The sequence below is a fragment of the Macaca nemestrina genome, chromosome 1, assembly GCF_043159975.1.
Source record: "Macaca nemestrina isolate mMacNem1 chromosome 1, mMacNem.hap1, whole genome shotgun sequence".
NCBI classification, from domain to species: domain Eukaryota; kingdom Metazoa; phylum Chordata; class Mammalia; order Primates; family Cercopithecidae; genus Macaca; species Macaca nemestrina.
Window position 1 is genome coordinate 80,525,678 of NC_092125.1, and position 23,132 is coordinate 80,548,809.

The following is a 23,132-nucleotide window of genomic DNA, read 5'->3' on the forward strand; positions in this document are numbered from 1 at the left end:
GGAATAGAGGAAGGACTCCCTGTTCAACAAATAGTGCTGGAATAGCTGGTGAGCCATATGCAGAAGAATGAAACTGGACCCCTACCTCTCCTCACGTATAAAAATTACCTCAAGAAAGATTAAATATTTAAATGTAAGACCTCATACTATACCAATCCTGGAGAAAAATCTGGGGAATCCCATTCTGGACATCAACCCTGGGGAAGAATTTATGACTAAGTCCTCAAAAGCAATTACAACGAAAACAAAAATTGACAAGTAGAACCTAATTGAACTAAAGAGCTTCTACACAACAAAAGAAACTATCAACAGTCTACAAAATGGGAGAATATATTGGCAAACTATGCACCTGACAAATGTCTAATATTCACAATCTATAAGGAAATTAAACAATTGAATGAGGAATAACAAACAGCCCCATTTTCAAATGGGCAAAAGACATGAGCATACACTTCTCAAAAGAAGACATTCAAGAAGCCAAAAAACAGTGAAAAAATGCTCAACACCACAAATTATCAGTTAAATGCAAATCAAAACCACAATGAGATACCATCTTACACCAGTCAGATTGGCTATGATTTAAAAAGTCAAAAAACAACAGATGTTGGCAAGGCTGCAGAGAAAGGAGAACACTTATACACTGTTGGTGGAAATGTAAATTAGTTCAGCCACTGTGGAGAGCAGTTTGGAGCTTTCTCAAAGAACTTAAAATAGAACTACCATTCCACCCAGCATTCCCATTACTTCATACATACCCCCCAAAACCCACATTGTTCTACCAAAAAAAGACATGTTGACTTGCATGTTCACTGCAGCACTATTCACAATAGCAAAGACATGGAATTAACCTAGGTGCCCATCAATGGCGGATTAGATAAAGAAAATGTAGCACATACATACCATGGAATACTAAGCAACCATAAAAAGAATACTTGCAGAAATATGGATACACGTGGGGGCCATTATCTTAAGCAAATTAATGGAGAAACAGAAAACCAAATACCATATGTTCCCACTTATAAGTGGGAGCTAAACATTCGACAGTCATGGACATAAAGATGACAACAATAGACACTGGGGACTACTAGAAGGGAACAGGAAAAAGGGGGAAAGGGCTGAAAAACTAACTGTTGGGTATTATGCTCAGTAAGTACCTGGCTTACAGGATCAGTTATACCTTGGCATCACTCAATATACCCAGGTAACAAACCTACACAGGTACCCTCTGATTCTAAAATAAAAGTTGCAATTATGTTTTTAAATGAGCCAAAAACCTTAACAGACACCTCACCAAAGAATATATACAGATGGCAGCTAAGCATCTGAAAAGATGTTCCACATCATATGTTATCAGGGAAATGCAAATGAAAACAATGAGATACCACTATGAACCTACTGGAATAGCCAAAACCCAGAACATTGACACCAGCAAATGCTGGTAAGAATGTGGGGCAATAGGAACACTCATTCACTGCTGGTAGGAATGCAAAATGGTACCACCACTTTGCTAAACAGTCTGGCAGTTTCTTAAAAAAACAGACAAACTCTTACCACACAATTCAGCAATTGGACTCTTTGGTATTTACCCAGAGGAGTTTTAAACATACAGCCCCACAAAAACTTGCATAGAGATGTTTATAGCAGCTTTATTCATAATTACTAGAACTTGAAAGCAACCAAGATGTCCATCAGAAGCCAAATGGATAAACAAACACTCATACATCAGGCAATAGAATACAATTCTGTGCTAAAAGGAAATGAGCTATCAAGCCATAAAAGATATAGGGGAAACTTAAGTGCATATGATGAAGTGAAAGAAGTTCATCTGGAAAGAGTTCATACTGTATGACTATATGACATTCTGGAAAAGGCAAGACTATGGAAACAGTAAAAAGATCAATGGTTGCCATGGGTTAGCAGCAGGAAGAGGGAAAAGATGAATAGGCAAAATGCAGAAGTCAGTGAAAGCAATCTGTGATACTATAATGCTGGATACATCTTGTTATACATTTGTCCAAACCCATAGAATGTATAAGGCCAAGAGTGAGCCTTCATGTAAGCCATGAACTTTGGGAAATAATGATGAGTCAATGTGAGTTTATCAGTTGTAACAAAAAAATGTAGCACTCTGATGATGGTGTTATTATTGGGGGAGGAGACCCATGTGCAGGGTAAGGGGATAGCTGAGTAATCTCTGTACCTTCTCAATTTTGCTATGAACCTGAAACTATTCTAAAACAACTAAGGCTTTTAAAAAAATGCACCTTTAATGAAAAATGTGAAGATGTTCTTATGGAAACTCTATGAATTTAGGATATGAACATATAGCTATATATATCTACACATATATAATGGATTAAAAATTAAATAGCACAGAAACTATCATTTATAGAGTGAATTTCTAAAATGTATCTGATGGAATTAGGTAAATGAAAATTTAAAACTACAATGAAATACCTCTATATACCTAACTGAATTATTAAAATTCAAAAGACTAATAATGCCACAGGTTGACAAGGCTATGCAGCAACCAGGACTCTTATTCATTGCTGGCGGAAATGCAAAATGATACAACCACTTTGGAAAACAGTGTGGCAGTGCCTTATAATGTTAGCAGTAATACCACTCCTAAAAATAAAAACATATGTCCACAGGAAAAAAAAACAGAATGTCCCATGAACCCCCATAAGTTTATTCCTATTACATATATATTCCACTGCCTAGCCAGCTCACAAGGCCAGAAAAAAAAAGAAGCTCTTTCTAAGCACTCCCTCCTGCAACTTATCACATCCAATCAGTTACTAAAGTTCCTTAATATTTTTCCATTCTCCACATTACTGCCTTCCTTGATGCAGAACATCATTACTTCAGGTCTAGGTGATATGGTTTGGCTGTGTCCCCACCCAGATCTTACCTTAAATTGCAGTTTCCATAATCCCTATGTGTCATGGGAGGGACCTGGTGGGAGGTAACTGAATCAATGGGGTGGTCACCCCGTGCTCTTCTCGTGATAGTGAGTGAGTTCTAGCGAGATCTGATGGTTTTATAAGAGACTTTTCTCCTTTGCTCAGCATTTCTCCCTTTCTCAGCATTTCTCCTTTGCTCAGCATTTCTCCTTCCTGCCACCTTGCGAAGAAGGACATGTTTGCTTCCCCTTCTGCCATGATTGTAAATTTCTTGAGGCATCCCCAGCCCTGCAGAACTGTGAGTCAATCAAACCTCTTTCCTTTATAGATTACCCAGTCTCTGGTAGTTCTTTAGAGCAGTGTGAGAATGAACTAACACACTAGGTTACCACAAGAGCTTATAAAAGGTTTCCTAGTCTTTGGTCTTTCTTTCATTTGAGTCATCTTCTGAACTTTAGCCAATTCATTTTACTTTCGTAAAATGTAAATATGTTCATTTCACATCCTACGTATAATCCTTCAAAAGTATAACATTATCTTTAGGAAAAAACCTGAACTTCTTAGTTCTATATGTAGTTTCAAATTTCAAGCCAATCTTACTCTCTTTCATTGTTGGTTCATGCAGTGACCAATAATCATGGCCATTCACATCTAACTCAAAATCAGGGAGTGCAGTGAGGGGCCAATGATCCTTTTAGCCTGGTTTCCATCAGAACTCCCACACAAAACCTAATTAGCTCTTAGTTATCTCTTTCCTGAGCACTTCCTATTAATATTGTGTTGGCCTTTCACAGATTGCATACATGCAGAAACATGACAGACAAAAAAAAAATCATTTTTATTAAAGGGCCATGGAGTTCTCCTGAGAGTAATATAGAATATGAAAAACAGATTATAATGTCATTTTATTAGACTACCCACTTGTGTAACACAAAAGTATAAGGCCAACAAGGCCTTATAGACTCAATCCCTCAAAAACTCTTTCTCTCTGCCAACACCTCTCTCTCCCACAATCCCACCCCCTTTCCCTGGTAACTCTTTTTTTTTTTTTTGAGACAGAGTCTTGCTGTATCACCAGGCTGGAGTGCAGTAGCACAATCTCAGCTCACTGCAACCTCTGCCTCCCAGGTTCAAGCAATTCTCCTGCCTCAGCCTCCCAAGTAGCTGGGACTAGAGGTGCATGCCACCACACCCAGCTAATTTTTGTATTTTTAGTGGAGACGGGGTTTCACCATGTTGGCCAGGACGGTATCGATCACTTGGCCTCATGATCTGCCCACCTCGGCCTCCCAAAGTGCTGGGGTTACAGGCGCGAGCCACCATGCCCAGCCGGTGACTACTTTTTGATGTTATGAAAACTGGTGTAACATCCCATCCTCCAGAAGACTGATTCTTCCCCACATGGTACAGACATTTCAATCCTTAAACTCTCTTTATGTTTGTGTATTTGCCAAGTCAAGGAATGAGACCTCTGCCAGTTGTAAACAGAGGTTCGCTTCTATGCAGACACTGCAGTTCCAGGGAACACAAGGTGGTCTCTGGTCACATTATATGGACAATGGTGAGTCCTCAGTCTCTGGCATCTCCACCAGTGAAAGCTATCATGGAGTTCCTCACAATTTACCTAGGAAGCAAGCTCACCTTGCTAAGGGTAACATAAGCTACCCCATCTCATATGAAGAAAGGATATCCTTCCTGTTAGTAAGACTCTGAGCCTGCCTGCCTCGTTTTATCTGTCATTTCTTAGACTTTGGGTGCAAATATTTGAGTTAATTTTAAGCTTCCCAACCCTTACGCATTTTGTCCTATGAAACAATAAACCTTGATTTATTATTCTGAGAGCCTGCAACTCTCCTGAGTCTGACCTAAGTTACAAAAGTCAACTTGCTGGCTGTAAATAGCACGAGGGTTAAATTCTCCCAAAATTGATAACTAGCAATTCCACTTTTGGCTTTGCCTTCAACAGAAGGAAGGGAGGGAAGATTTTCATTCATCCCACTCCAACTGTAAGAATTTCACAACCCACACCATTCAGTTCCCCAATCTCACCATCCACCACTCTGCTCCATAAGGGCCATGTGTCAGAATTACTTGCAGTTCCCATGCCATGCTCTCTAATGCTTCTGTACCTTTGCACATGTTATAATTTACAGCTTGGAGAATCTTCTCCACATTTATCTTTGCCCCCTCCGCTATTATTCCATCACTCTCCACTCCCTAGGTATCTTGTACTCATTAATTAAAACCTTGGAAGCTTTTTCATGCTCTGTTTTTCTCTTTGAACTGGCTGACCATCCTGTGTTCCCATACTAACTAAATACATCTCTATCATAACAAGGAAACACTGTATTGCCACTGTAGAATGATTGTCCATATCAGCCATCAGTAAACTCCTTGAGTTTATCCTAGAGATTGAGAATAATTTTGTATGCTTCTTTGCAACCCCAGAGTTTAGCAGTGCACCTGGTTCAAAGCCATTGTTCATCAATCGTCTTTTGAAAGACAGATAGATAGATGATAGATAGATACATAGATACATAGAAAAATAGACGATCGATAGAGAGATAAAATGATGTTAATAGTAAGCCTTTCACCAGAAAGAACAGAATTCATTAAAGGAGTCTGATTTTGTCTCCCATCCAAGTGGAGAAGGATGTTGCATTAGGAAACAGCTTACTTCATTATATGAGGGCAGATTCTCTGAGGTCTTTTCCTGGCACATTTGTAAATGTGACTCTGAGAAAAATCAAAACCCAATATGCGGAGCAAATAAATATTTGTGTGCACACATGTGTGCATGTGTGTGCATGTACATGCACATGTGTGTCATGATGTAAGAATGGAAGTAGACACAGACTCCTGGGGAAGTGAATGTTAAAAGCAGAGTATATTTGTGGGGCATCTTTGTTACTGTGCCTCTCTTCCTAACTGGAAGTTGTCTGTGTTTTAGCACTTTCCAGAAGGCAACACCAATATTCCACCTTCAGCAGACCCCCTCAGTTTGATATTCTCCCAGAAACATAGGTTTCTCTGAAGAGAAGAGAAAAAGATCAAAAATAAGAAGCAGAGACTTTTGAATTATATTTAGATTCTCTGCCTCATTTTCTTTGGACCCAGTATCTAACTTCCTTAGGGATTCTGGCTCAAATGCTAATTAATGCCCATACTCACAGATGACATAAATAAGACACTAGATAAATCATATCAGATCCACATGCTGGAGCTAATAGAAATGTCCAATATACTAAAACAGTGGTTTCCAAATATGTTTTTCTCAACATACACTCACACATCCCCAAACCGAAATAAATCTCACAAAGCAATGCAGTGTCCCCAATGTCCTAGTGCAGTTTTAAGCCATAATAACTTCAGAAGGATAAATGCTATAAAATTAAAACAGCATCATTTGGAAATTTATTTAAATGTAATATATACTTACTTAGTTTTATGAACTTTGAAAGATTACTTTTTTCAGTCAGTGTTTTCCATATTCAATCAGAGGGACTAAAACTAAAAATTACAAATGAGAAATGTATTTTTGAGAACAATTTAAAACTGAACTAAGTCTCTGGGGACACTATGTATATATTTTTAATACTTAGTATTCTCTGATATTATTCTCTGTTTGACTTAACCGATACTATTGTATTCAATTTGTTTTTTCTCAATGCTAGTCTCACTTCAATAAATTGGTTTCATGACCCATTAATGAAAACCACAACTCTAGAAGGCAGGAGTGTATGACTAGGTAAGAAAAACTTAGTCCTTTGTTGATTCAAGAGCTCAGTCATCCTGGGCTCAGTGATTTCCACATGCATTCATTTTACAGATATGCTAGTGGGGGAAAGCCATTAAAGCTATGGTAGGATGAAATTGGGGCCCCATGGCTATGAGTGTTGCTTCAGGAAGTCATCACTTTAACAAGGTCTAAAAGCAATGGATCCTTGGGATGCAATGATTCTGGGACACAATGGAATATTTTCTGGACTCAAGAAACATCGGAAAATATTTTACTTGTTAACAGCAAATCTTGTCTTCTGCCAGCACCCTCTGCTCCCCACTTCCCACCCTTGGTAACAGGATGTTTTAATGGAAAACATCCAAAATAGAAATGACTGTCTTTTAAACACCAATCATCAAGTTTGGATATCTGGAATAGGGGAGAAATAAAATCACATCCTCTGTCACATAATCTCTGGCTAACGACGTCTGTTTCTGATCACTGACATTAAAGCTATTACTCCCCAGCATATGATCCTACAAGGCTCCTATTTTTCCACGCATGCTCCACTATTTCTAACTTTTATTTTCTTAACTCTGGTCACATGTGCTTTGCCTTTCACCTACACTACACTTCACCTAAACTACAACTATCTCAAAGAGTTCTGTGAACTATCTCTTGTACATTTCATTTTGTTTCAGAGTGTTTTCAGCTGCAAGTAAACAGACAAGTAATAAACGTTGGCACATTAAGGACATTGTTACGATCTGATATGGTCTAGCTGTGTCCCCACCCAAATTTTTCCTTGAATTGTAGCCCCCACATTTCCCACATGTTGTGGGAGGGACCTGGTGGGAGGTAATTGAATCATGGGGGTGGGTCTTTCCCAAGCCGTTCTCATGATGGTGAATAAGTCTCACGAGATCTGATGGTTTTATAAAGGGGAGTTTCCTTGCACAAGCTCTCTCTTTTGTCTTTTCTGCCATCATGTGAGATGTGCCTTTCACCTTCCACCATGATTGTGAGGCCTCCCAAGCCATGTGAAACTGTGAGTCCATTAATCCTCTTTTTCCTTGTAAATTACCCAGTCTCAGGTATGTCTTTATCAGCAGCGTGAAAACGGACTAATACATGATCTCCACAGAGATGAGGTTCCTAGGGTCAGTGACACATGATGTCAACAAGGATCCAGGTGTTTCCATTTCTCTCTTTGCCATTTTCAGCATAGAGAGCTGCATCATCCTCAGTCTTACTGCTTCATGCATGCAAGACGGCTGCCATGACTGGTGCTTCATGCACCACATCCTCATATCACTGAGCCAAAAGGCAGGGAGAAGATCTTCTCCCACACTTCTTGACCTCAGAAGTTCTCCAGCAGATGTTCCCTCAGGACCCTTTGGCCAGGATTAGGTTCCATGCTTATGCATCAATAGCAAGAGAAGCTGGGGAAAATGAGTCTCTGGCATTTTCAATTTCTGCAGCAGAAGGCTGTCTCTCCCATCAAGGAAAACATACCCACCCCGTGTTCTGCACTCAGTAGTGTTCACTGTGTTTTTGAACTGAGCACCCTATGGTTGCTCTTTAAGTAAGAGGATGAGGACATAGATTTGGTTTAAATAGCAAGTGAATCAGCTAATTTAGCTTTGTTGAAGGGTAATCGACTTTTCTCCCCTGCCTGGGGAGAAGTCACTTCACATACTGTCAATTACTATTCACAAGGATGCTGGATGGGAGGGTGTGCAGAAGGATCAATACAAAGCCATTCCCCAAGCTGTAAAACCAATTATAACAATAGCTGCCTGATGCTGGGTCAGGAGGACAATTGTTTTTCTACTAATAATGCACATTTCCCCATTCCTGTTACTGTCTTTAGTTTACATGGGAGGATACTGGCAGTAGAGGGATGTCGCTAGACTTCTGATACCATATCTCCAAACCATCCTGCATTTGATCATCAAAATAACTTTTCATAAACAGCATTTTCATCATGAGATTCAACCGGTAAAGATATATAGGAAATTTACTATGAAAAAAAGTTCAGGGCAGGAATGAGGAGATAGGGTGAAGAGAAGCAGAAAGCATCCTTAAATGTGTATGTCCATGCGTGTGCACACATGCACATGCATGCATGCTAAATTTCTACCTCACTTTTAACTCATATCTATGAATTTAGATTCAGAATTGTTTGGCTAAATTGTCCATTGATATATTACTCACTGTTGGTCCATGTGTATTGGCTTTCTATCTTAGGATAGGAACCTTCCATCTTTATGCTCCACTTCAACCATCCAGTATCTGGCAGACAGTAGGTGCTTAAAGAATAAAATGAATATAAACACAAAACTCTGAGTTCCCTGAAGACACACATGTGGTGATTTTTTTTGTAAAAAAAAAAAAGAAGAGTACAAATAGCAAGCATTTGTTAGGACAGGCACTGTGCTAAGCACTTAGCCCTCATTGTCTCATTTAATTCTCATACTGAATCTTAGAAGGAATCCTTTTTTCCCATAGAGAGAGGATATTAATAAACTTGTCCAAGATCAGATAGCTATCAAATTCCTGAACTGGGTATCATACTCATCTTCTGTCCTGTAATCCCAGCACTTCTGGAGGTCGAGGCAAGCAGATCACTTGAGGTCAGGAGTTGAGATCAGCCTGGCCAACATGATGAAACCCCGTCTCTTCCAAAAAACACAAACATTAGCTGGATGTGGTGGCACATACCTGTAGTCCCAGTTACTGGGGGGCTGAAGCGGGAGAATTGCTTGAACCTGGGAGGCAGAGGTTGCAGTGAGCCAAGATCATGCCATTGCACTGCAGCCTAGACAACAGAGTGAGACCCTGTCAAAAAAAGAAAGAAGAAAGAAAGAAAGAAAGAAAGAAAGAAAGAAAGAAAGAAAGAAAGAAAGAAAGAAAGAAAGAAAGAAAGAAAGAAAGAAAGAAAGAAAGGAGGGAAGAGAAGGGAAGGAAGGGAAGGGAAGAGAAAAGAGAAAGGAGAAAGGAAAAAGAAAGGAAAGAAAACTTACAATATATTCCTAACTCTTACCTCTCAATTTTTATGTTATTGCTATGGCACATTTTATTTTCACATATATTATAATTCCCACAATACAGTGTCACTACTTTTGCTTTAGAAGGTTAGTTATATTTATAAATAGTGAAAATAAGAAATGAAATGTCTTTTACATTTACCTTCATTTTTATGATTTCACATTTCTTTGCATATACCCAAACTTTTCTCTGGTATTACATAACATTTTTCTGAAGAGTTTCCTCTAACAATAGTTCTTTTAGCATAAGACTTCTAACAATTAATTTTCTCAGCTCTCATTTATTTTAATGATATTTATTTCATCTTCATTTTTGAAAAAATTTTCACTGAGAATAGAATTCTGGATTTATAGTTTCGCCTTTGTTGGTTGGTTGGTTAGTTGGTTTTAGTACTTTAAAAATGTCCCTCCATTTTCTTTTTAGCTTGGAAATTTCCTAACAAGAAGTCTGCTTTAATTCTTCATGATTCCTCTCAACAAAATATGTCTTTCATTGGCTGCCTTCAATATAGTTTATTTATCTTGGCTTTTAGCAATGTGATTACAATATGAGTAGGTTTTTTGTTTGTTTATTGCTTTAATTTATTCTGCCCAGGATTCTCTGGGCTTCTTAGATTTGGGGTTTGATGAATCTCACTACTTGGGAGAAATCCTCACTCATTATTTCTTTACCCATATTTCTTCTTTTTTCTTCTGGGATTCTAAGTACATGTCTTGATCATTTGATATTGTTACATGGCTCTTGAATGCTCTGGAGATTTTTTAATTTCCTCCACTCTGTTCTCTTTGTTTATAAGTTTGAATAATGTCTATTGACCTATCTTCAAGTTCACTGATTCTTCCCTCTGCTGTGTGAACTCCATTGATGAGCCAGTCAAATAAATTTATCATCTTTCATATCATCTTTGTATTTCTAGCATGTCCATTTGATAATTTGTTTCCTTCTGTCTGCTGAAATCTCCATCTGTTTAAAATGTTGTCAATCTAGATGTTGTAAAACCATTTTAATTGTAGTTATTTTAAGGTCTCTTTTATAGACTAAACGTTTGTGTCCCCTCCAAATTTCATATGTTGAAGCCCTAACCCCCACTGTATTTGAAAATAGGGTCTGTGAGATGATTAAAGTTAAATGAATCTTAAGAATGGGGTTCTAATCTGATAGGGCTGACGCTCTTATAGGAAGAGGAAGAGCTATGAGAATGCTCTCTTTTCTCACCATATGAGACACAACAAGAAGGCAGGTGTTTGCAATCCAGGAAGACAGCTCTTGCCAGGAACGGAATCTGCTGGTACCTTGATCTTGGACTTCCCAGTCTCCAGAACTGTGAGAAATAAGTTTCTTTGTTTACACCATCCAGTCTGCATGTTTGTTTGTTTGTTTTTTAGACGAAGTCTCACTCTGTCGCCAGTTTGGAGGGCAGTGGCACGATCTCGGCTCACTGCAACCTCCGCCTCAGGTTCAAGCAATTCTCCTGCCTCAGCCTGCCGAGTAGCTGGGATTACAGGCACACACCACAATGCCCAGCTAAGTTTTGTATTTTTAGTAGAGACAAGGTTTCATCATGTTGGCCAGGATGGTCTTGATCTCTTGACCTTGTGATCCACCCACCTCAGTCTCCCAAAGTGCTGGGATTACAGGCATGAGCCACTGTGCCCAGCCTGCAGTATTTTGTAATGGCAGTCTCAGCTAATCAACACAGTTTCTGTTTGACATCTGTGTCATCTCTGAGTCTAGTTCATCAGTTGCTGCGTCTCTTGACAATGGGTTGCCTCTTTTGGTATTTTATGTGTTTTATAATTTTTAATTAATATCAGGCACTGCATATAAAAAAGTAAAACTGAAACAAATAGTATTTTTTTCCAAGAATGGCCAAGTATCATGTTATATAAGGCAATTAGTGTTTGGGGTTGAGTTAACCTAGTCAGGAGTTGAACTGAGTATGGATTTTGTTGTTGGTAAAGTTATCTTAAGTAGATAACATCTTCAAGCTCCTCTAGAGGTGAGCTACATTTAAGATGTTGTTAATGTGTTTGGATTTAAATCTAGCTTCCTGATGTTTTCTCTTTGATTGATTCGTTCTTGGTGGGAGTAGGGTGCACAGATTTTTTCTCAGTGTCAGTGCTTCACCCTCCACTTCCAGCAGTCCCTAAACACCTGCGTCACAGAGAGGGTCTCTCTCCATGCCAATGTTCTTGTTTCTGTCTCAGCAATGCATCACTGTTGCTTGGCACTCTGTGTCATGCCCATGGTGGGAGCACAGGGGATTTCTGTTTTGCTGATCTAGCTTTACTCTTAGAGAAACACTATGCTCTAGAGCGTAGGAGTGAGGTATTTTCAGGGTTTCAGCGTTTTTGTTCCTCTTTCCGTTGTTGACCAAACTCTGCCTTTTATCTACAGTCTGTCTTAGTAACAGTTTCTTGCCCCATCCTAGACCTCTCCTTGATCTCTGTCACTATAATTACCACTTGTCTGTTTCAGTCTGAATCCCACCAATGTTCTTTCTCACGTGAGCACCTCACATCATGCACGCTGTTCTTAAACACTCTGATTTCGATATCGATACTGATCGCCTGCCCTTCTCTTCACCTGCTCCACAATCAGACTTGCTTTGTGCCCCTTTGAGGTTGCCATTCTATAGGAAACTTTTCCTTATCACCACATTTTCTATAAAACCAGTCTCCCAGGTACAAAACAAGTCCCCCTAGACCACAAAATATCTTATACATTTCATATTTTTGAATTAAAATTAATGTCTTTTATAGTGTTAAATTCATGATTCTTAAAGATAATGGTGCAAGGAATTAGTTCATAGACTAAAACCCTTAAACAGCTCTCAACGTACATTTTCTCAGATTGTTCTCCATCTTGGAACCCTTTCTACTGTCATATTGACCCACTGTGTGAAAGAAAGTTAACTAGGTTATATACTACATTAGAATTTGCAAAATGTTGTGCCATTTGCAAAAGTAATCACTGTTGTTTCTCTCCTTATAATCTTCCCCTAATATTCACTTCCACACACATTTCCTTCCTCACAAATTAATATGACACTGCAGAAACTCATAAATAAATCTTTGATTTTTTATTAACTGCAAAAGGTCAAATAATATTCTCTCTTCCTAACAATGATTTACACCAAAGTCATAAATATCTGCTTTAGAATGATGGAAACTGATGTTTAAACTCAATTATTTTGTTATTTAGATACTGAAACAAGTAAATTTAATTAACAGTATTAAGCATCATTACATTTATTTCTGAAGTAGATAAATTATTTTGCTAATGCTTGTCATTTCAATTAACATAATTATGTAATTATAAGTGGAACCTACACAGAAAGCAGGCTTCCAACCACCAGGTCTGTGGCCTTCTCCACCCCTAGCCTTAGCATACAATGGCCCATCTTCAACCACCCGCTGGAAGCTCCTATGCAAGAAGGCTTTTCTTGAGATTCTCCCAAGAACCTGATGGTTGATTCAGACCATGTCGAGTCCTAAACAGAACAGCCATAAGCACAAGTATTCTTCCCAAAATGCAATTCATTTTGGCTGAAGCTGACTTTAGAACCCCAAATTCTCTATTCCTACAATTACCACAATGCTGCACCTCTCATGATCAACTTGTGGCCAATTTAATGCACCATTGTCACTTCTTTGTGATCTGTTATTATCTTTGGTGCTCACACAGGATTTAACTGGGTTTTCTAGTCACCCCATACTCTCATCCTAATTTTACTCTGTGTTTTTCCCTGGCCCAACTCCTGCAGCTCTTGTCCATCCTCAAAAACCTTCCATAGTAAGCAAACTTTCTTCTATTTTTCAAGGCTCTTTTAATAGTTTCTGTGCTTCCTGGCATGACTAAAGCCTGGTTATCCCCTAAGGACACGACTGGCTCTAAAACACTGTTACATGCGAGTTGCCCATTCTCCCATGGTCCACATACCTCAAACCCCAAAGATGGAGCCTACAACTTTTCCATTATCCAGTTCTACTTCCACACCCTTTTTCTGCTCCTCTGAGGCTCATACTACTCAGCTATGCCAGTATCAGTGCTCCCTTATTTTCCTTACCCACTGGTCATGCCCTTTCATTCACTGAATCATTTTCCCCCTTTTACCCACTCCACATGTAGTCATAATAATGGACTTCTCCTCTAGCCCTTTAATTCCATATGGGGCTTGTTATTTCTAACGACTTGCACCTTCACTCCATATCAGTTACTAACCAAAAAGGTCATACTCCAGACATCATCATTGCCCAGAACTCTTTCATGTATGAAACTATACTCCAACATTTATGATCACATTTCCTATTCCAAGAGTCATTCAAACACTCCTGCTTCACCTGCCCTATACCATGATGGAACCCTCCCCCACCGGGGTCCTATCCCTTTTCTTCCTATCTATCAATCCCCAATCCCCCTTTTAGTCACTGTTTTTCCTATCCAATAGAGGAAAATAGAATATGGACCTATGGGTTCCTATAGCTAGGAACCCATAATGGATAGATTCCATGTTTCATCACCTCAATTCCCTCTTGCCCCAAGGCTCAAATGCACATTAATTCAACTGTCAGAGCCATCACTATAACTACAGCATTGTTGCTGATCACAACTGTGCAGATTATTCTTTTTCTAACATCATGCATACCACTGTCACATTGGCCTTGGTAGCTGTCTAGCAACTCTTCCATGTTTTCATGGTCAGATTTCACTCTCTTTCTTCAGTCACTTCAGACGTAATAGAATCCCCAAGACTTTCTGCCTTCACATTTGTGCTTATAGCCACAACCTTTATTGCTCACTTCTCCTGCTACCAAGCATGAAGTATTTCCCCTCCTGTCTAAGGGTCATTCTTCTACTTATTCTCAGAATTCCTTCATTTCTGTTTCCCCAGGGACATTCTATTTATTAGTAACTCTCTCCTACGATTTCAAATTCTGCCTCATTTATTATCATTTTTGTCAGCAATTATAAATGCCAAAGAATTTCCCATCTTTAAAAAAAATTGTCCCCAACCTCATTGTGTAGCAACATCTCTTGAAGGAATTAGTCACATCCTCAGCTTCCATTTTACCACCTCCCTATTGGCTATGATCTGGTTTCTGGTTCCACTATTTCACCAATGTCTAACTCCAGATTTATATTGCCAAATATTTACTAGATATTTCATTTGTACATGATACCAAAGTCACAGAGATAGCAGAATTTAATATGTTCCCAAATAGTGTCATGGCCTTACTCTCCCACCCCAACAGTTTCCCTGCAAACAAATTTTCGTTGTCTACCAACCACTCTGGCCACCATTTTTCATTCTCCTTTGCTAAAGCATCCTCCTCCACCTGACTTTTAAATTTTTGTTTCCTTTTGTTTTGCATAGCAGACCTAGGCAATCACATAATTTTCCATGATTTCAACAACTAATGGCTCCCAAACCTTTTACTAATCTCTAAATTCATTGCTTTCTGGGCACAACTTCCTGGAATCACACAGCCCACACTCAGCAGGCCTGAAATGCAACTCTACTCCCACAAAAATCTATTCAACTCGTATAACTCTTTGAATAAAACCATTCATCCAAAACTTTCACATTGAATCATCCTCAGCTCCCTTCCCACGCCTCACACTCTATATCCAATCAATCCCCAAGCCCCATGGATTTTCCTTCAAAACACCTGCCTAAATAAGGATCATCATAATCGCTGGCTGAATTATTCCAATGGTTTTGGGACTGATCTACCTGCCATCAGTTTCCTCCACACAGCGTATCTTCCACTTTGACTTCCAGAGTCAGCCAATATGCAAATTTGATTTTATAACTCTAAATGGCTTCTGCTCAAGCTTGCTATACTAAGGACTACCATATGTAAATCATCCTCAGTCCACTTGCATGACTCCATTATATGGAATGCTCAATAAACACCAGGTGCTAACAAAACTTGGAGAGACTATTTAATTGGGTACTGTGGACCAAAAAAGGAAAATCAAAAAGTAGTATGAATCCCATCTCTCTATTTTTCTTCCCTCGTCCTAAGGTAAGAAACTTTCCCAATTCATTCTAAGGATGGAGATGCTTGGTGAATTACAGATGCCAGTGACTTATGCTGTACGATGTCATGGTGTGTTGGCTCCAATTTTATGTTATTTGGATGGTCATTGCAGGCGTAATTATCAAGGATGAGTTGGAACACAAAGTATCATCTGAATAAGAAAGATGAGCCCCACAGCAACTCCAACTCCCTCCTCTGAGAGAAGTTCAACCTTATATTGTTACCCCACCACAGTCTACATCATCAACATTTCTAATGCAAGCTGGTACCTCTATATGGATTGCTGTATACTCATTTCTTAATCAAGCACTGTTCTGCTTCCTTTAAGTCTCAAGTCAAAAGTTATGTCTTTGTGATTTCCCCAAGTAAAGTGAATTTCTTTATCTCTGCATTCGCATACCTTGTAATTTATTGCCAATTTTTCTATCTCCCTTCCACAGTAGTGATTCATCTTATTTACATTCAGAACTTAACACAACACTTGACTTTTAAAAATGTATGTTGAATGAACAATGAATGGATGGATGTGTCATTTTGGTGTCCCTGGAATAGATGTTAAGAGCAGACTTTCAGTTTCCCTCATGCTCAGTCTTCTGAAAGTATTTGTAACTTTTGTACATATTTTCCAATCTCAACAAGCTCACTAGTAAAATTTCAAATTACCCTTTGGGCTAGTAAGATCTAGAATAGTGTTAGAAACAGTTAATATCTTATAACCATTCATTTATGCTCATTCATGAGGATCTAACTTGTGTCAAGTAAGAGAATCAGTCAAGGTCCAATGAGAAAACAAGTGAGAAAAAGCTTCTGTCTTTCAGAAACTAAAAGTGGAGGACCACAGCCAGGCCTGCCCTGAGCAGCATGTATCTGAAGGAGGAAGACAATGGTAGTAGATAGACATTGGCATGCTGATAGGGCACCTCCCAAAGCCTTCTGATGCAACAGGTATCCAGCCCATAGCTCCAGGCTCATCTAATGTGCCAGATTCATCATGCTATATAGGGTGCATTGATAGCCTCACTTCAAGCAAGCTTCTAGAAGAAACTGAGACACTGAAATAGTCCATCTACTTACTGATATCATTATATGGCACAAACATCATTTGAACCATTTATTTGTTGATGTGGCAGTAAAGTAAAATGAAAGCCACTCTGAACTAAGTCTGAGTCCTCTTTCATGCAAGCTTCAAATGCAGCCTGACTCTTATATCTGGGGTTGCTCAGAGAAAGGTGTGTGCGTACACACATACATACACAAAGTCCACAGATCTTTTTATTTTTCGAAGACTTGTTACATCAAGGCCCTAAAGACTAGTTGTGGGAGTATCTCTCCCCTAATTAATACCCCCTACAGAGCTGAACTGCCTCCTACTGTTACCCCTGAGAAGTGAGAACTACCTCTGATTTCAGTAAGTGTTTGATGAATTAATGCGTCAGCCCTCACCAAAAACCTCAGTGAGCAAAAATGAACTCTAATGTGTCTTGACTTCTTCCATTACCACTGACTTTCTTAACAGGCCAGTTGTCTTTGTAAGAAAATCAGAGATGTATAAATTAAGAATGAAAAGAAGCACACTCATTAGTCACTTTGCTGAGAGTATAAAAATGACCTCTTTCAAGACATTTCTACTGTCACAAATCTTTGAAACAGAAATAGAGACTAGGTTTTCATCCTTTAGTCAAACACAACTCTCACCCTATATGTGTGTGTGTGTGTGTGTGTGTGTCTCATACAGCCATATGTGTGCAAATAAATAGATGATATAGGTGGACAGACGATTGATGATAGATAGATAAATAGATACATACATAATAGGTTCCTCCATAATTCTCTTAAAGATGTTATTATTTTCCTAAACTAATTTTCCCACACCCAGCTCAAAACTTAAATTATCCTTAGAGACCCTTCTGAAAGCTATAATTCTCTGTAATCTTGTAACTACAGCATATAACCAACCCTAAACTTCCATGGTATTTCTAATCCTTGCCATTCATCCTCCCTTTGGGATTCTGAGCTCTGATAGTGGTGTCTATGTTTTGAGATCAGTGATAAGACAATTGATTTCAAACAGTGCTGTTCAACTGAGATAAAAAAGAATTTATTTTTAACAGCTATGAGCCCTGCACAGTGCTAGTTCTTGTATTGGAAAGAGATGGAAACGAAGAAGGGTTGGGTGAGTACTTTCTAAAAGTATAAGATACGGCTCTTCCAGTTTGAGCTTGCAGATACTAGAAAGAACCCAGGACTTTGTGAGAAGAGCCACTATCAATGAGTGAAAGATCTCTATTTCTTGTTCTATCCAGAGGACCCAGGACTGGCAACAGCCATACCCCCAGGATGTATTAACTCCTTCATCAGTGTTTGTCAAAGTGTAGTCTCCAGACGCCTGCATTATAATTACTTAGGGAGCATAATAAATGCTGATTCTCAGGCCCTGTCTCAGATCTTGATTAGAATCTCTGGAGTATAAGGTCTGATAATATCAATTTTACCATGCTTTCTAGAAGAGTTATTGATGCACATAATAGTTTGTGAATCACAGCACAAAGAGTTCAAGAGAAAGACTCATTACTATCCACGCACCCCTCATCTTCCTCAAAAAGAGAATACTGAAGCTATTGCAATTGGGATCAAGTCTAGTTTAGTTTGCTCTGCTTCTGCCATTGGGGTCTCTCCACTTGTAGATTCATTCTTCCCCAGGTCCAGAGCCCATTCTAAGTCAACTCATAAAGACCATCTTGGAATTTAGTCTCACTACCCAGACCTGGAAATTGGTGGCCCCAACAATGACTGCTGTGTTGCTGTGTTTCCTGTCCAAAGTCACACAATCTGGTGTTAGGAGCACTGAAAGGTGAGTCCTTGGCCTCTGTGAACTCCCATGGATGAACCATCACTATGCGCTGTATTGGCTCAGTCTGTGAAAGTGACTTTCTCCTCAGCCTTCCTCTCCTCTTGCTATCTGGTATCTAACACGAACTCTAGCACTGGGACTTTGCTCTGAATTCAAGCCATTTGTTCTACAAAGATTTATCGAATACTACTGAAGGACTAAAGTACAAAGTTGAATACAATTGCTTCTCTCATACCTGGCAGTTCATGTAAACAATCACAATATGTGACAATCAACAGAAAAATGGAAGGTGAAGAGTTGATAAGAAGAAGAAAACGTTCAACTCGGCTTGAGGTGGTGAATAAAACCTTCTAAGTTACTTGAACTAGACACTTCAGAATGGGTATAAGTTGGAAAAATGAATGAAGCAAAAAGTGCTCCAGAGATAAGGTCCTATGAGAGCCATGAAACAGCATGACACATTCAGGGGTCTGCAAGTCTGGCTTGTGGGATGGCTGGACTTTGAGATGGGAAAGAAGACTCTCTATGCTCTCTTCCTTTAAGCTGAATCCTGCTGATCCTACCACCTTTGTGCTAAGTACGGGCAGATCTCCTTTCATTGACCATCTTCCTCTCCAGTTCTAAACTCCACCTACTACATATATCCCTTCTCTTCAACTAAACCAGACTTCTAGAAGTACTCTCTAGACACTGTAATGGACCACCTCGATGCTTTCAGAAGCATCACTTTTTAAACTTTTCTTTTAAGTTCAGGGATATATGTGCAGGTTTGTTAGAGGTAAACTTATGTCATGGGGGTTTCTTGTACAGATTGTTTCATCACCCAGCTGTTAAGGCTAATATCCATTAGTTATTTTTCCTGATCCTTTCCCTCCTCCGACTCTCCATGCTCTGATATACCCCCAATGTCTGTTGTTCCCCTCTGTCAGACCAACTTTTGAAGCCTGAGCCACACCTAGTAAAGAAGTTTGTACTTTGTCCTAACCTTTTTCCTGTCCTGCCCTCACATTTTGCTTAGATTCTGACAAGTGCTACTCCAGTCTCAATGTACGACAATCAGGGTTTACCTCAGCCTTGTCATCTCAAGCACAATGAAGTAGAGGCTGCTCTGTGTAAAGTTCCTTCTCCTTCTCAGTATTCACAGCCTTTTCTTCTACTTGACTTACAAGGCATCATCATTGCTTGTCTGATCCAGCTGGTATTTCTCAGCAGCTCACTGATCTCTGTAGTCCACAGCTGAGTTTTAGCGCCTTCTTAGAAAATACTTCTTGGTTTTGGCATCTTCTGCTTCTGCTCACTCTACACTACCTGCCCAAGTACTCCACGTTGCAGCAATCCTGTAAGCTCAATAGCAGAAAATACTTATTTCAGACTAGTATTATTGTTGATTCAGGATCCTAGTTATGTATTATTTCTGCTTTTGTACAAGAAGCTTCCTCATAGCAGCGCCACCCTCTTCCCCTGATCATTTGTACTCATGGCCCCACAGCTCAAGCTTCTGTTAACTTTCAGCAGAAAGACATAGTTATGGGGCTAAATCTACTTACTAAGGCAACTTAGTACATAAACTCTTCTCTGCTTTCCTACCAAAGGCAACCAAAGGCAACTCAGTCAATAGAGCTTTATTCTGAATGTTTCATCGTTATCAGTCATGATAATACCTTAATGATGTATCTATCAAAGAAATTCTTTTTAAATTATAAGTTATTTGATGGAAGAAAGACAGTAAGAAAATATATTCTTGGGCTAAAATTATGAACTATGAATTTTAGCCCAAGAATATAGCTCTATGTCTGGCATATATAGATGTATACATACAATTGTGGAATTTAGTTAATTTGCCTCTAACTTTAAACTTTTCTAATAATTTTTAACTCAAATCACAGGGGTAAGAAGTTCCACTCTGACAATAGCAGATTGGGTAAAAACAACTAGAGACAAAATTTGAAAAATAATTTTTTGAAAGCCCAAGAGAGCTATAAGCACAATATGAAATTGTAGAGCCAATATCTGGGAAAAACAAGAAGACAAAAGACATAAGCCCAGCATTTGGAGCCACTTTTCCTCTTAGGTGTTTACCAATTATGAAAGTGTGATTGAGAAACCTAGAAAATCTCACCAAAGACCCTATGATGACAAATGGTAGAGTTCATGGTCTGCCAATGAAGAAGAACCCTAGCAAACCTCGAAAGATTAGGGTTGGACTCAAAGGCTCACACCCAAGGAAAAAAAATGATGGACCAAAAACATTAAAAGGGGCCAGGCACGGTGGCCTATGCCTGTAATCCCAGCACTTTCGGAGGCCAAAGCATGCGAATCACAAGGTCAGGAGTTCGAGACCAGCCTGTCCAACATGATGAAACCCCCACCTCTACTAAAAATACAAAAATTAGCCAGGCGTGGTGATGGGTGCCTGTAATCCCAGCTACTCAGGAGGTTGAGGCAAGAGAATAGTTTGAACCCGGGGGTGGAGTTTGCAGTGAGCTGAGATTGTGCCACTGCACTCTAGCCTGGGTGACAGAGAGACTCTGTCTCAAAAAAAAAAAAAAAAAAGTAAAAGGCTTAGTGGTAGATATTATCATTCAGGAAATTTAATCAGAAGTTTCCTTGGATCATCACCTATGAGGGAAGGGAAAGAAGCAAATGTGGGCATAGGAAGAAGTTGAGCTATGATACAGTCTCAAGAAAAGACTCAGCCAATCCCTCAGGAAGCTTTGAAGCTGAAGCAGCCCTTCAGCATTCTCCCTAGTTGGGAGAAGGGAGCCAAGACTTTATACCCCTACATTAACCAGTCATTGCATGCAGACTGCCTTTGGGAAGAGAGTATGACCTAGGCCAAAATGCTTCTCTTTAGCTATGGACAGTATCTGTAGAGGACTGACAGCTTAGGGCTGAGTGCAAGCCTCATTTCTGGCAACCTGGGAAATAAACTTGGGCTCATCCTTTGTCAAGAAGGGAGAGAGATAGGCAGTGTAACACAGGAACCGCTACAGGCACAGAAGCCCAGCTTTAAATCATCTCAATTCCTGATTGGATTAATGTGACCTGAATGCTCCTAGACTAGCTGCCTGCCAGAAGCAAATGTAAATCCCCTCTGCAGGAATATAATAGCATCAAAAGACTAAAATTATCTCTAATTTTCTGTACATAATGACTGTCTGAATCAAAAATAACCAGGAACATTGGAAGACAGACCCATATGACTAAAAATCAAGAGAAACAGAAAAAAAAAAGTAGAGTCACAGAGATACAGATTAATGTAATAGCAAACACAGACTTTCAAACAGTATGATTAAAGACTCAAAAGACAAGAAAAAATGGATAGAATATAAAACTAAAAAATAAGTCAGATGATAATTCTAGAACCAAAAATATAATAACTGAAATTATGGGCTTAAATAGCAGTTTAGACACAATTGAAGAATTAGAGGACTACAATATAAAAATACCGAAACTAATGCATGTAGAGAGAGAAAAAGAGAGAAAATATAGATAAAAGAGAAACAGCTATATGGGATACTGAAGGAAAATCTAATATATGAATAATTATAATGTCAGAGAGGAAAGAACGCAGTAAAGTAATATTTGGAGGTTAAGAGTTAAGAATTTTCCAAAACTTACAAAAGACCTCAAACCATATATTCAATAATCACAATGAACACCAAGCATGATAAAAACAAAGGAAACCACATCCAAGCCCATTATAGTAAAATTATTGGGAAAAAAAATGACAGTAAAAATGTATAAGAAGCCAGGGAGCAGACACCTTGCTTTCATAAGAGCACCAAGATTTATTGCTGACTTCTTCATGGAAAATATGGAACCAGAAAATAATATAGGGACATCTTCAAAGTGTGGGAAAAGAGTAAATGCCAAACTGAAATTTTGTATTTATCAAAAATATCCCCCCCAAAAGGCTAAAGACATTCTGAAATAAAGACTGAGAGAATTAATTACCGGTGGACCTGTACTAAAGGCAATATAAAAAGAGTTCTTCCGGAAAAAGGAAAATATTCCTAGATAGAAGCATGGAGATGTAGGAAAGAATAAATGTCAAGAAAAGGGAAATTATATGTGTTTATCCAAATCAATGCTGATTGTATAGGCAGTTATAATAAAGTCTGTGGGGCTTTAAAGATAGTGAGAATTTAAAATACACGAAAACAAATCACTTATACATTTGGAGGAAGACAAATGGAACTAAAATGTTCTCAGGGCTTTGAATTGTTCAGGAAGAAGTAAAAGCACTAATTTATTTTGAACTTTAATAAGTAAAGAATTTGCGTTGTAACAAATCAACAATTTTATTTTTTAAGTAATTTATTTCCCTGGACAGTGAACATTTAGGGCATTAAATCCAGAGGCCCACTCCACTGCTGGGATGCTACTTGAGGCAATTATCTTCCCCAAGGCTCCACATTTTAGCCTTGTACAGAATGGTGATATTGTAGACCCTGGGATGGTTCCGCCTGTGGCCATGGCACTCTCGGTTAACCCTCTGAAATTCCAGAGGCATCACTGATCTGGAGCCATATGCAATCTGTTCTCTGCAAAGC

At 39.0% G+C, this 23,132-nt stretch overlaps 1 long non-coding RNA gene across 6 annotated transcripts in view; it reads right to left on the reverse strand.

Moving 5' to 3' along the window:
• LOC139358989 (uncharacterized) overlaps nt 1-23,132 on the reverse strand; it is a 226,661-nt gene that overhangs the window by 192,287 nt on the left and 11,242 nt on the right. The window contains exon 3 of one of the 6 annotated variants that reach the window (XR_011614498.1): nt 19,644-19,920. The exons of 3 other annotated variants lie outside the window; for them this stretch is intronic. This is a non-coding gene — a long non-coding RNA (uncharacterized lncRNA). Of the gene's footprint in view, nt 1-2,914; nt 9,484-19,643; nt 19,921-23,132 lie in introns of those variants that run through there. 2 more of the 6 variants (XR_011614505.1, XR_011614515.1) reach the window with 2 other exon arrangements.